Genomic DNA, 15,941 nt, shown 5'->3' on the forward strand with positions numbered 1-15,941 from the left:
TGTTTAAAAGGAGGATATATGACTAACTCCTGTTTTCTTGATTCATACTGCGATTATAGCCCCTTTCAATTTGAAGAATATTTTTAATCTGCACTGTTCTTATTGGAGATAGGAATATGAATCGTGAGTTTATGTGAGGCATTCTGATCACCATGAATTCAATTCAAGCTGCAGTGTTGCCTAGCAACAGGCTAACTTTTCTGCAGTGAAATTCCCTAGCAGCAGCAACCTATGAAGTATCTCCTGAGGAATTCCCTACCTTAAGTGCACCTCATACAGTTATTATTTCATTTCATATTCCACTGCTTTGAGAGGACTTCATAATCTAATCATGTAGGGATATTAAAATTCAAAGTGCTGCATTTTAAAATCCACACCCCTAGATCCTTACCTCTCTGCCTGGAAGGAAAATAAGTATAGACTTCTTTGAATTTCTGCCAGCTTTTAATAGACACCAGATTAAAAATAACAAGAAACAAGCTTGCTAGACCTTTGATTTATAAACTTATGGATGTTAGCTTGATACAAATGTAATCAGATGTGATGTTTCTTCTTAATTAATAATTTTCACCTTAAATTATTATATCGTTGATATATACAACCCTGTGATTTTTAGTACATTTTACAGAGTCATGCCACCTTCACCACAATCAACCTGTTCATAGTCCCAAAAAGAAATCCTTGATCCATTAGTCAGTCATTCTCCATTTCTCTTACAACCTTCCCACCAAGCAGCTACTGATCTTTAAGGAACTGCCTAATTCATAAATTTTATATTAACAGAATGATATTATATATAGTCTCTTACATCTAGCTTCCTTCAGTTAGCATAGTGTATGCAAAGTCCAGCCATGAAGTAGCACACATCAGTACCACATTCTTTTTATGGCCACATTGTATTTTCCAGTTATCCATTGTTGGACATTTGGACTGTTTCCACCTTTGGTCTATTACGAATAATGCTGTATGAACATTGACGTATATATTTTAGGTGAACCGAGTTTATCAGTCTTGATTGCCTAGGAGTGAGATTGTTGGTTCGTCATGGTCATTATGATTAATATTTTGAGGGAATTTCAAACCATTTTTCCAAAGTGGCTTCACTGTTTCATATCTCTGCCAAAAGTGTGTGAGGGTGCTAACTTCCCCACATCCTTACCAAACACTTGCTCTTGTCTGTCTTTTTGAACACAGACATCCCAGTAAGTGTGAAGAATTTTTCTCATGGTCTGAATTCCCATTTGCCTGATGACTAATGGCACTGAGGATTTTGTCATGTGTTTACTGGCCATTCATATATCTTCTTTAGAGAAATATCTGATTCTTTGCCCATTTATTTGTCTTCTTCTGTAGAGTTGCTTTTTCCTTTTTTCTTTTATTTTTTATTCCTGTGACCCTGAGATTCATTGTGGAGATATGTTGACATCAAGACATTCACAAAACCCAAAACACTCAGCCTCAAACAGTTACCACTGGCTAAGGAGGAGCGGGAAGGGCAGTCACTATGCATCAGTGTCAGAGAAAGGAGACAAAGCAAGCCCCAGGGAATGCTCCTGCTGAACAAACTCAGATCCATCTGCTATCCTCATATCACCCCTGACATCAGAATTCTGCTGTTCTGACTCCATAGAGCATAATACCTTCTCTTGTTCATGAACAGAACTTAGGGTACACAGGAAAACTTTGTACTGTAAAAAGTTATTTTAAAAAAAAAAACATTACTAATGCGCACCATACCATCACCACCACCATAGCCAGGGTTCATGCCTCTTTGCTACTAATTACTTCCTATCCTGTCTGGGGAAGTCAGATGAACAGGAGACAAATAAAAGAAAGGAACATCTTAATTTAAGTTATAGAGGATTAGAACAGAGATCAATAATTTCGGCTGTTGCTTGGCCCGGATTTGTTCAGCACATATTTAGTATCTATTGCTCACAGTATTTCACAAGTGTTGATTTAATGCTTCACAGTAGTTTTGTGAAGTAAAGAACATTATCATGTTCATTTCATAGATGAATAAAATAAGGCAGAGAAAGGGAAATGACTTGCCATAGGTCAGTGGCTAGTACACGGTGAAACTAGATTTTCTTTAACTAACCCTGACTATTCTGAGTTTCCTCTGCCATATGGTACTTCCTTGCCAGTTTTGGTATAATATATATTCATTAAAGGAGGGTAGAAGAGAGAGGGGCATATTGATCCCATTTCATGTAAAAAGATTTCTTTACAAAAGGTAGATCTAAAAAAAAAGAAAAAAACTCATTCCAGACACATTTTTTCAGTAAATGAAAACATTAAACATGCAATTTAGTCTGAAATTCTAAAAGAATCCTGCCATGAATTCATGCCTCCAAACAGAGAATACTTTAGTCATACAATATTACATTGTTTTTTTTCTGTATGTGAGCATTGCTACCATAGACAGGTCACCCACTTATTCCTGATAAAATAGTAGCTCCTAACTCATTTTACACATGGCCAACATTTTTAAAATGTTGGATGGCACTGGTTGGATATATTGAATTAATTAATGTGTAACACAGAAGGCTACAAATTGTTTTCTCAAAGTAGGTCTCTCAAAGAGAAAGAATCCATCTAGGCATTCAGTTCCTAGGCACAAACAACCCCATGCCCAGAGAATTGCTATTCTTTCACATCTCTGTCATCCAAAAGTGTTGCAAAAAGCAAAGCATGTTTATACACTTGGAGCCAACATTTCCAAGCCCTACTACAGGTGCTCCTTTCTCCATAGTCACCTACTGCTCCCTCCTTGACCAAAGCTCCATTTTGTGTCTTCTGGAACACACCTATACTAAAGAAATTCTCCTCATCCTTCATCTTTTTCTTTGTTCCAATCTGGCTCCTTGTACTTCAGCGTCTGGCCATCTCATTCATCAGCCCCTGTTCTTCCCACAGTACTCCTTTACATTCCTACAGGATGGCCAAAATCCTGAGGTACTTGCCCCAACATGCCATGCGTTTGTGACACCCTCTTATTCATGTTAATTTGCAATTTAGAATTGAAATGAGTAACAAGGGTATAAAGCAAATACAACAGTCCCCAGAGGATGGAGTGTGGCAAGGGCAGGCATTGTACTTGTCCCCAGAGGCTATAGCCTGGGTGGATTTGTTTACATACATACATACATACATACATACATACATACATACATACGTATATATATATACATACATACACACATACACACACACTTTAAACTGTGTATAGTATACATTAAGACAAATGAGAGAATATTTCAAATTTCCCATCCCATCTCATTTATTCCAGCCCTGAACCTAACAGTTCCCCCACCAAATTTCAAGTCCTCCTAATTCTTATGTTTTTTTCTCCAAGTACCTTCTTCCCTGTGACAAAACCACCAATTAACTGTCATGGTCACACTGTACCCTAGGAATTGTTAACCACCAGGATATATATATATATAATACCATAACTAACCTGTCTATTTTGAGCCCTTCTTCAATTACTTTCAGCACACCACACTTATTCTTTATCATTAACCACCTCTTTTATTTTGTTCCAGTTATTTCCAGCTTACTTCCCTTCTTGCCATTAGTTCAGTTGCTTTCCTGCCAATATTACTTGTTGTTTTTTATTCCATCTACTGCAAAGCATAGAATCCCTTCTTTCATCCGTCCCTTTTCAACAAAGTCTACATCACCATCTCCATCCACAGTCTTCTCACCAACTCATTTTCCAGTATCAGCTACAATAACTTTCCTAAGAAACAAACCTAGCCAAGGTGTTCCAAATCAACAGTCTCTCAGTGGCTACATTACTATCTAAATAAAACCTAAGTTCTTCATATGATCGTAAAGTGTTTCTTAATCTGACACCTTTTTTTATTTCCAGGCTTCCTTTTCAACACAACAGTATTCTACAAGATCCACTCTTCAATAAGCTTCCAACTATATGCAGTGTTCCCAGGCACTCACAATCTCTTGTTCATTCTCCCTATCTCTTTTATTCTGTATAGATTGCGATTTTTGCTCAGAGCATCTTATCTTTCTCTCACTTCATCCACCTGGATAACTAACATGTCTCATATTCTGTTTCTTCTCCCCCCCCCAGAAAGCTTTTATTGGTCATTATCCATATTGCACGTAAAGCCCTAAGCTTATTCTGGTAACTTTCACCAAATAATGCATTTCCTTACAAACATCACTATCATAGAGTTAATGAAGTCCAGAATTGTGTCTTGTTTTTTATTCTTTCTACAGTGTCTAATATAGTCTCTGGCACATAATAAAACCTCAAAGCTATATGAATGAATTGCTAAATGAAGAAAGAACTTAGTTTGGGGATATGATATAAAACACTGTGCCTTTTGGTAACAGATTGTAAATGTTTTTATTTCCTCGGAGGAAGGGATGAGATGACAGCCATACCCAATCATTATGAATGCATGCCTTAACCTGATCCCAGAGCATTTCTATCTCTGTTCTATCTATCCCTAGGACTAGACCTGGAAGCTTCTATCCTCCATACAATCTAATCATCTGTAAGCTTGGACCTTGCAGGCTTCAGCTTACAGCCTCTGTCTGCTAACCTAGGCCTAGAATGTTTTCACCATCAGAGACTTACTGCTGTATAAACTCATCCTTTCCAGTTCTTTCTGAACTCTGGCTTGCTGGTTCAACTCAGCTGTTCAGGATCAAGTGCCACTGCAAGCTGAGTGATTGAATCCAGCTTCTCTCAGCTTCTGACTGAGTCACTTTATTTGGAAAAACTGCGTCTGAACTCCGCAAACAGAACTGCACTGCACGAACTGAATGTAATTGAACAGAACTGCATGAGCTCAGCTGAACTCAACTGCATTCAACTTAACTTTCCTTAACTCATCTGTATTCCCAAATTCTACTTTACTATACTCCTGTAGTGTACCCTCCTCCACTGTACTGTACTGTCTCTCTGCCTGCTCTTAAGTGGCCTCTCTCTCATGAGAGTTAGGCATATCCTATCTCTGATTCATTCTGTCAAATTTTTCTCTGATTCATCACTTTGTCCCTCAATTAGACATCATAGTTTGGGATTAAATGTGTCTCAAGCCAGAGGGATTAAAGGGCTCTGTCTGTATTCCATCCAGAGGGATTAAGGCTATGTGGCATGTCTGCATTCCAGTTGGATCACACAGACCTAGAAGGTCTTTGGATATGATCCTTGACACAGAAGCCATGCTGCTAGATTAAAATTCCTCTACCAAGAGGATTGGCAAAATCCTCTCCGTTATCATTTTGGACCACTTTAAAAACTAGTACTGACTAATGCAGCTACAGAGATGCCATGGCATAGCAGATATTGACAGCCAGTTATTCAAAGTCTACCAACATTTGCTTTAAGTACCAAGCTATAGATTCAGTCTAAGCTTTTCTGCCTATAGAAACATGGCCACAGATAGAGAATAAATATCTCTCCAGGGACAGTCCTCAGCTAAGGAAAAACGGAAGGTGATATCTAGATATCCCAACTTTCCCTTCACTTGGATGTAATAATTTTGAGGCAAGATCTATGTAGTCTCCAGGATCTTCCTCACAGGGCTGAGCCCCACTTTCTAACATCAGTAACTCATTAAATACATGTTTTATTAGTTTCCTTCTATGCTTTATCTCCTATAGAAATTAGTGAATCAATATTCTCTTAAGCTCTGCTTCTGAAGAAGACATTGACATAATTGTTTGATCTAGTCTTCAACTCTAGTTTAGCAACCCAAACATAGAATCAGATTATAACTCATCACCTGAGGTTGGTATAGCTGTTATATCTAAAAATCTCCCTTTGTGGTTACAACTATCTGTTCTTTATTTTTCATACTCATTAATGAAAACTTAATTGGTGTTTCTATTATCACCTTAGTGGTAACAATAAGTGTAATAATGAACTATTAGATTAACTGAGCATTTGGGGATAGAGAGATAGCTCAGTGATTAACAGTATGGGATGTTCTTCCAGAGGACCTAGGTTTGGCTCCTTTCACCTACGTAGTGTCTTACAGTTGTCTGTAACCCTAGTTCCAGGGAATGTGACATCCTCTTCTAGTTTCCTAGGGTACTGGACACAAATAATGCACAGACATCCATGCATGGAAAATTCTCATAGAATCTGAACACCTGACTGATGATATCTACTATGGCATCTCTGTACTTACGTACACATAAAATATTTTTAAAATAGTAAATAAGAGATAATTGCCAGCCAGGCATGATGGTGCATGCTTGTCACCCCAGCACTCAGGGAGACAGAGGCAAGTGGATTTCTGTGAGTTTGAGGCCAGCCTGGTCTACAAAGTGAGTCCAGGACAGCCAGTGCTAAACAGAGAAAAACTGTCTCAAAAAATGAGAGAGAGAGAGAGAGAGAGAGAGAGAGAGAGAGAGAGAGAGAGAGAGAGAGAAGAGAGAGAGAGAGAGAGAGAGAGAGAGAGAGAGAATTGCCATAAACTAGCAATTTCTTTTTAATATTATCTAATCATCTACTATGTGATAAGTTACTGTCTAGATTAATTTACTATTCTATCCACTACAACCAATTCATTCAACTCTTTCTTTTGTGTTTTTTCAATGCCTGTACCTGTTACTCTCCCTGAACTTCCATTTTACCAAATGTATCCAGATTTTGCATAGCATTCCTTGGGCCCTGACAAGCAGAGTGATAGGATAACGTCCAGAGTCTGTAATTCAGAGCAGTGTTTCCTCCAGGAAGCCTAGGGCAGCCTAGCTAAGGATAGCCCAGCTGAGATCCACAGAAGAATCATGGTCAAAATACCAAGTCCAAAATGAAGTGGGGGATTTGCCCCTCAGAATAGAACACCAGGAACATGCTTATAGTAAAATATGCTGGGTTTATACTCAAGCCAATGAGAGAAAACACGCACTCCAGGGATTTATGGAGCACCCCAAAGGCTTATCTAAGGATACAAGTTGTGCTAGTTGTTTGGGGGAGAGTTTAACAGCACAAGGTTTTGCTCTAGAATATATGCTCTCAGTAAAAAATTAAAAAAAAAATAATTTCATGGCTGAAACACTCAAATCTAGATGGAGAGACAAACAAGGCAAAAACAAAACAAAACAAAAACAAAAAACTGTGATTGCTAAAGCAGGAGCAGTTATCATATTCACTGAGAGAGAGAAATCTGTTCAATCATCCCTGTGGCTTGAACACTGTTTCTGTATTTTCTGTACTCAAATGTGGTTTTGACCATTATGGCCAATAGGATAGACTTACTCTTGAGTACCTGACATGTTCATAGCAACACTAAGAACCATATGATGGAACTAGACCAACTCCCAGTAGGTAAATATATCATACACACATAAAATTTATTAAGATTATACATTTTTAGTATGTGCTTTTTTCAAAACAAGGAGACGTACTATACATGGTATCCTAGATTTTTATTTTTTTTATATTTCTGTATCAGCACATATGTATACCATCACCTAAACCAGAGTGCAACATAAATAAGATCATATTGTGTGAATGTACTGCAGTTTGTAGCTGTCTATTAAATAGGCATCTATTTTATTTATAATTTGGTATCAGAGAGAGTGAACTAGATAAATTGCGATAGGTAATAGGAACTTGGCCTCAAGAGGTACTTTGGCACTTTACACTTCCACCAACAATGGTCTGGATGCCCGTTTCCCCACCTCACCCTAAGTACTATCACTAACTTCTCTTTACTGCTTCTTGACCATTTTTGCTGCTTATGCCTAAATGCATAGCCAGCGCACTCTCAGAAACTGAAATTCTATGCTTGGCTTTTGTAAAGTCTTTGCCCTCTCACTCAGCAAATAGCCTTTCATGCTCTTGGGAAGTGGAGCTCACCCAACAATGTCTGCCTCAGAAACTTTATCTCTTTTTTTCTTCATTTATCTTCTGCTTGTCAGACTAAAACATAAATGATGTTGAATCTTCTACTCTGGCAAGACTGACATGTTGGCTGGCTCCAGAAGGCCTACTTTTTTGTTTTTTTCTCTTTCCTGAATCATTATAACCTCCTCCTAACTCCATTCTCTTACCCAGTCTTTCTTATCAAATCTAGCTCTTACGTGGCTAGAGTACTTATGAGAACATGTGAACTTCCTTTACAAAATCTTCCCTGGCCTCCGAGTGTCTGTAGACATGAATCCAAGTAAGACTCCTTATCCTTTCTTTGTGTGTTTTTTGTATGTCCTCAAGTTCCAAGGCTCTTTCGAAATTGCCCTCATCTTGAAAACTCTACAAAGTACCCATGTAAAATCAGTGCATTCTTATGTTTCCTGAGCCATGTATTTCTGCTTTCCTTTAAGCCTCTTACCATATCACACTGTCAGTCCTCACAGAGTTATGATCAGTTCCTTTTTAGCTCAGAACAATAATTGTTATGTATCATAACACTTGACGTGGGGAAGACTGAATAAAATGTCCTCTCAACCCAGCACTTGGAGAGGCAGAGGCAGGCAGATCTCTGTGAGTTCAAGAACAGCCTGGTCTACATAGTGAGCACCAGGACAGCCAAGGCTATGTAGAGAGACCCTATCTCAAACAAACAAACAAACAAACAAATCCTTTCCAAATGGTCTATAAATATATTTATTAATACTACAAAAATTTGAAAGAATGGTAATATTTGCTTGTTATCAGAAACCTAGATGTAATAAAGCCTAGTTGATAAAACCACAAACAGGGAATTTCTATCTTTTATGAAAAACAAGACAAAACCTACCATCTCCTACCATCTCCATCATGATACATTATTTTGCTTCCAAATCTCGTGAATGGGATATTCTTTAAAAAACAAAAAACAAAAAAACAAAAAAAAAATCCCGCATTCTCCAAAATGAGCACTCTTTATATTTCTCAAACTCATAGTAGTCACTTGACCTACAGGGAAGCCTCAACCGTAGATAACGTAGTCAACATTATGGAGGAGGGAATTAAACATTGATTTTTAACTCTTTTAATAAATTGGTTCTTTGACAACTTTATACATGAAGTCTTCTTACTCTCCTGTCCCATCTTCTTTAGTTTCTCTCCTACCTCTATCAACTACCCCCTCACACATACCCTACCAGTCTCTTTCCCAGATTTATGGCTTTTGGAATCATTTTCATATGATTGGATTCTCTGTGCATCCATTACACTGGGATTATCCAATGCCATATGGTAGAGGCACTAGTGGGTACACAACTGAAAGCAAGGACTCCTTTTTTTCCGTGAATCAAGCCTTTGAAACCAGATCAGCAGTGAGAAGTAGCACACCTTAAATTCTCCTACCATCCCTGTGTCACTGCTGATAGGTTCATTCTCATGCAGACCCAGTGTAGTCATAGCTGCTGAGACCCATAGCTGCTGAGAGGTTGTGATTGCAATGATTGTGTACTGCAGCTAGGTGAAGACATTTTACAACCCCTATCCCATTACTCTGGCTCTTATAATCTTTCCACTCCTTCTTCTGTAATGTTCCCTGCATCTTGAAGGGGATGGTATAATTATCCTGTTTAGGCTTGAGCACTCAACTGTTACTTATTCTCAAACCACTGAATGTTTTTGTTCTTTACTTACCATTTTAAAAGTTTTTACTCACTTTAATTTTGTCAGTGTTGGGGACCTAATCCAGGACTTCACACTTGCTAGGCAAGTGCTGTACTACTAATCTGCACCTTATATACAAAAAGGTTTTGAGCTTTTCCTATTACTGAGTGGAAAATGCTCTAGCTTGAAATATATATATTTGCAATGACTTTATCTTAATAATATATACATATATTAATATTACACATTAATTATATTAACATAATACATTGTGATATAATATGTTCTGTGCTAATATTAATATCATATGCATAATATTAAAATAAAGTCAATGCTACTATTCCTTTCCCCAAAGTGCTATTTAACCAGTTTTAGGCATTTTGGACACTCATTCCAAATTCCTGCTCATTAATGATTGTAACACAGGAGAGAAGATGGCTCAGAGATTCTTACTGTGCAATTCTGAAAGCCTGAGTTCAATTTCCAGAAACCACATAAAGGTGAAAGGAGAGATCAACTACACAAAGCTAAGCTATCCTTTGGCCTCCACATCTGCTTTCTGGCATGCATGTGCCCATACGGGAGCACATCCTATACACACAATAATATTTTTAAATTATATGAATTTCTAAGCCATAAATAGAGAATTACAGACCCAAGGAACGCTGTAAGGGAACACCAAGTGCATGAGCTGCTTCTCTTATGACCATGTAGACTCTAGAGTGATTTTCACAGAAGAACAATTACTAGAGAGAGAATGACCTGTTCACTTATAACTGCTGTGTCCATGCTCCACTCTATGACACATTATAAGACTTACATCTCAACTATGAATTTTCCCAAATAATGGAGTAGATTATAGAATTGTGTTCTTATAGGCAGTACCCTGTTTGGCTTCGGCCTTTTGGAATTTGAGTCAGGCTATGAAAGCCTTTCCCTATGACCAAAATGCTCACCAAGGAATTCATAGGAAATCATGACATAAAGCTCAAGATTTGGCCTTAGTGAGTCAATAGGCAAAATAATAACAGAAAAGAAACGAAACAAGTCCACTCAGAGCAGACTACTTGGAAACTTCAATATCTGTTGAGATTTATTACTCAAAGATGAGCTTGTGGAAAGAAAGAAGCAATCTCTTCTTGGAGATAAATTTCAAGGACTATCATCAAAGAAAATAAATCACAAATAGAAAAACCCTCTCTAGAGAAAGTCAAGAAAATGTCTCCTAGTAACATGATCACTTCATCAGTGACAATGCTTTACCTTCAAAGAAGCTGTGTAAAGTAACCTTATGTCCACCCAAAATTAGAGCTTAGATTGAAATGTCAATAAAAATTGTTCTGTGTGGCACTGAACTACATCTCAAAATACAGCGTGTGAATATCACCAACAATAGAAGATATACGCATAGCTTCACAAGGCTTGGTGTTGCAGTTCATATTTAAGATGATACTCTGAAAATTATTTCAATATCTGACGATTGTCATTTGAAGTAAGAGACTTGTGGCAGACATTCTTGACTGCCTACAAACAATTCCTAATTCATCTTTGCTAAGAAAAACCCAGTTAGACTTCTGTATCTAGGTCTGCTAGGAAATTAATATCTCAAATGTGGAAATAAAGCAAAACAATGACTACCCCTCCTTCTATGCCTAATGGGATCCAACCAAGAGTATCCACTTATTTAGGGGATTGTGGTTTTAGCTTACACTTTTCGCTTGACTCTGTAAAGAGAGAAACTTGTAAAATGTTAATATGTTACAAGAAATCTCTGGTTTTTAAAAGGGGGGATATCCTCCAGTTGTACACTTCAACAGGATCTTAATCTAGTTCACATATAATTGGCACCTGATTTTCAACATTCTTTTCTCTCTTAGCCATATGTACCAGCCACCTTTAAACTGGTTTTACTCTTTTGCTGGCTTTCTCATTAAAGAATTACCTTTGACTTGTGCTCACTGTATGATTCCATGAAAGTCTTGTTTACAACCATTTAAAACTCTCAGGAAATGAATTCTGATTAATCCCTGATATTTATGGCATTTTCCATATCCCTCTGTCAGTAATTATAGAAGTGAGTATATAAATCAGTGCTGATCAACAAAACATAAAAAGCCTACCGAATATTACTAGGGAAAATCATTTGTTCCAAAAAGCGATGAAGAGAAAGCCTCTTCCCAACCATCTTTTGAGGTTTGTTTGTTTGTTGGAATGGTGCTGTTCAAAGCTGAAGCCCCCATTTTGAAACCATAAGAGGATATGTTGCTGACTACACCAAAGGTGACATAACCTTAAAGAAGACTTCATTTAAGCCATGACATCACAGAGCTACATCACTAAACTGAGCTACCTACTGCTGAGGTTTTGGTTAAATAAACAGCTTGAGTTTGGTAATATTAGCTATTATTAGCCAAATTTTCTGTTACTTACAGTAGAAAAGTATTCCATTAAAATAAAACCAACAGGAGGGCTGGAGAGATGGTTCAGCCATTAAAGCCTAGACTCATGAGAAAAAATTTAAAAAAATAAAACAACAGGAAAAAAGACATGCACAAAGGTAAGGCTAACCTTTTATATCTTTGGAATTTGTATTCAAGAGTATAGACTGAAAATACTTGTAAATTACTGAATCTGTAATGAGCATCTGTGAACCCCTTTCATGACATTTTTCTATTTACAATACACCATACCACAACTGTTTATGCTGTTTTAATAAGTTACACAGAGACTATTTAACATACAGGAGGCTATGCATAGCCAACATGTGCACAGTACTCCATTTTATTAAAAAAAAATGCTTGAAAGTCCACAGATTGTACAATTTTTACAAAGCCCTGGAACCAATCTTTTGAAGATACTGAGGGAAAACTGCATATTATTTGAGTTCTTGGTTATTGAAATAAAAGAAAATTTTTCAGACTTTATCATGCCCCTCCAAAATGCAATGAGAATATGAGGGTATATCTAAATTTACCGCGGTATCCTATTGAGAGGGGCACTGGCAGGCATAGAGATACAATCAGAAGAATGGGTCTATCCCTAATATTTTGCATGGATCACTTAAAAAAGTATATCCCTGAGCCATTTCCTGAATTCTGAACACTTACATGGCTGGATAGCTTTCCATCTTCAGACATCAAACTTTACACTGTTGATAGCTGCTCTGTTGCTCTTTTGGCATTACATGGCAGCCTCAGAAGCCCTCATTTGTATTAGTGCTGTTTCAACAGAAGTGACTCCACTGAGCTCTTTATGAATGCTGCCATCCAGTTACTTTTGTTAGTTGAGAGTTTGCAGATGTAAATTATATTGCACTCTCTGTAATAAACTTAATTACAGAAGCTTCTGATGACTGTGATTTACTTCTCAAGACTGACAGAATTCTTTGAGTTTCCCAGCAATGGACATACATTCTGATTAAACAATGAATCTACTCTATATTTTGGGGAGTCGTGAACCTGAGAGTATCAAATAATTTTGATCAGTGCTCCAGTGAAATATATACAGAAGTGGAAAAGGTTTTTTTTTTTTAAATACTCACCCCAGCCTACTGTTACTCACAGGTGAAGAAACTGAAGCCCAGGGGGATTTTGTCATCGGTCATCTAAATACTTAAGTGCTTCCAAGGTTTGTTTTTTTAACTAGTGAAAAAAGAAAGAAATTTTAGGAGCTATGGTAATGGCTCAGTGGTTAGAAGTGCTTGCTGCTCCCGTAAAGGACATAATTCAAATCCTCACACCCACAGGGTGGTTCACAACTGCTTCTATCTCCAGTTCCAGGGGCTCTTAAGGCTGTCTCCTAGCCTCTACGGGCACTACCTGCACATGGTACACAAATATACATGCAAGCAAAACACTCATACACATAAGATCAATACCTTAAAGCATCTTTAAGAGATATTTAAGGGCAGTTTTAATGATAAGAACACAGGCCGAGGCAAGAGGAATGCCACAAGTTCAGACCTAGCTGGCTTCAACTCTGAATTACAGGCCAGCCTGGGCTACCTTGCAAGAGCCTATCCCAACACCCAATTCTGATAAACCCCCCAAAATTCTTGCTAAAACCATTACTTACTCTCTGAATATTTCCAATGACTTCTGGGAACTACAATGGTAACATTAATCTATGGACTATAAAGTCGTTTATACATCCAGGTGTGGCTGATTAATCTGCTAACACTGGCCTTCATTTAAGTCCTGCTAAGAAAACATTAGAAACATATGGCTCAGAGCTGGAGATGGCTCAGTGGTTAGGAGTATTTGTTGCTCCTGCAAAGAGTTCAAGTTTAGTTTCCAGCACCTACAAGGTGGCTCTCAACCATTTAAACAAGTGGAAAAAGAAAGAAATTTTAGGAGCTAGAGTAATGGCTCAGTGGTTAAGGAGCACTTGCTGCCCTTGTAAAGGACATAATTTAAATCCTTGTACCCACATGGTGGTTCACAACTGCCTCTATCCAGTTTTAGGGGAACCTATGCTCTCTTCCGACTTCTTTGTACATTAGGTATATACATAGTACACATATATACATGAGGCAAATCACTCATACACAAAAAGTAAAATAAGCATTCTTTTAAAAAATAAACATATGCTTCAATAAAATATAATCCGAATGCCATGTCGTTTGCCAATGGCTAATGGATCAGTCTTATTTTCCTGGTGGCACCAAACTCAGTAACAGAAATAATATGAATATCACTCTCAGTCTCAGTCACTTTCCTACCCAGTTAACCTCATCATTATAAATATGCTCTTTCCTTTGCACAAGAGAACTATTATGAACATATACATATGTATGTATGTATATATGTATGTATATATTAATGCTTTTGTTTAATTCCACAAGATATAAGATGTCACTACAGAATATTAAAATAAAATCAGGGGCTAGATAAATGGCTCAAGAGTTAAGAACACTGGCTGCTCTTTCAGAAGACTTGGGTTTAACTCCCAGCAGCTACATAGCAGATCATAATGATCTGAAATTCCAATTCCAGGGCATCAAATGCCCTCTTCTGTCCTCCAAGGATATCCAATGTATGTGGTACATAGGCATACATGCAGACAAAGCACCCATACACAGAAAGAGAAGGGAGGAGGGAGAGAGAGAAAGTCAGTATATGATTACATTCAAGGGCTATAAACTAAAGTAGTGGCCATATGCTGACTTAACTTTTGGCAGAGATTAAATGTAATGTATGATTTTATGTATATACATATATATATACACACACAATATTTGTGTACATCATATTTGAATCCCATTTGAATATTATACCATAAATTACCTAGACATATAAAGAAAAAGAATATTAGAAATCAGCTAGGACTTACTTACAGTGTGGCCCTGAGCCAAGACCACTGACATCACCTGGGAGATGATTGTCAAGCCTAGACTAGGAATGTTAAGTCCATGCTCCATTTAATAAGATCCCTTGGATGATGCATCTGAAAGTTTGAAGAGTGAAGTCAAGTTGACATCCTTTAGTTTACACAATAGATAATTGAAATTCTGACAGAATAAATTATTTTTTCACCTCTAAGACTTTGAGTTTTAACAAATTTTAGAAAAAGGGCTGACAAGATGGTTCAGAGGCTAAGGATGCTTGTTACCCAGTCCATTGAGTGCAGCTGAATCTCCAGAACTCCCATGGTGAAAGGGGAAGACCAACTCCCATAAGCTGTCCTCAGACTTTCACATGCACTCTCATGTACACATACACATAGGCACAAGAAATAAATAGAATGTAATTAAAATTTAAAGAAAGAATTCTAGAAAAAAAGGGGGGAATTGGTTAAGATGAAGCATAACAAAAAGATTCCTAGAAATAAAATATTAATGGAAATTACATAAAACAAGTATAAACTCAACTATCAAACATGTTGCTCTCTGTCAGTAAAGTTGTTCTATTTTTGTTTTCTTTCTTATGCATTTATGTGTATATGTATGTGCCTGTGTAAGTTTATGTGCTGTGTGTGCCTGTGAATGCCCAAGGAGGCCTAGGGTGGCATGGAATCCCCGGGAGCTGCAGCTTCAGGCAGTTGTGAACTATCCTGTGGGTGCTGGAAATGGAAGCCACGTCTTCTACCAGAGCAAAAAGTGCTTTTACCCCATGATCTGTATCTCCGAACCAGTGAGACAGCTCTTTATTTCTTTTTGTCAAGTGAAATATAACCAGTGTATGGTTAAGAAAATAATTCTTGCTTTTCAGTCTTATGTGTATCAGAAAGGTAGAAGTTTAGGAATAATTAGATAACAGTCTTAGGCATACAATAAATGAAAGTTTATGTTTCTATAATTGAAATTAACTTATCCTTTTGGCTCACCAAAATTTTAATGTTAGGTAAACTTGCATCCCTGCCCTTTCTCCTAGGTTATGACTTTTTTGTTTGTTTTGCTTCGGTTTTG

This window comes from Acomys minous, assembly GCF_964271855.1.
Source record: "Acomys minous genome assembly, chromosome: 7".
NCBI lineage: Eukaryota > Metazoa > Chordata > Mammalia > Rodentia > Muridae > Acomys > Acomys minous.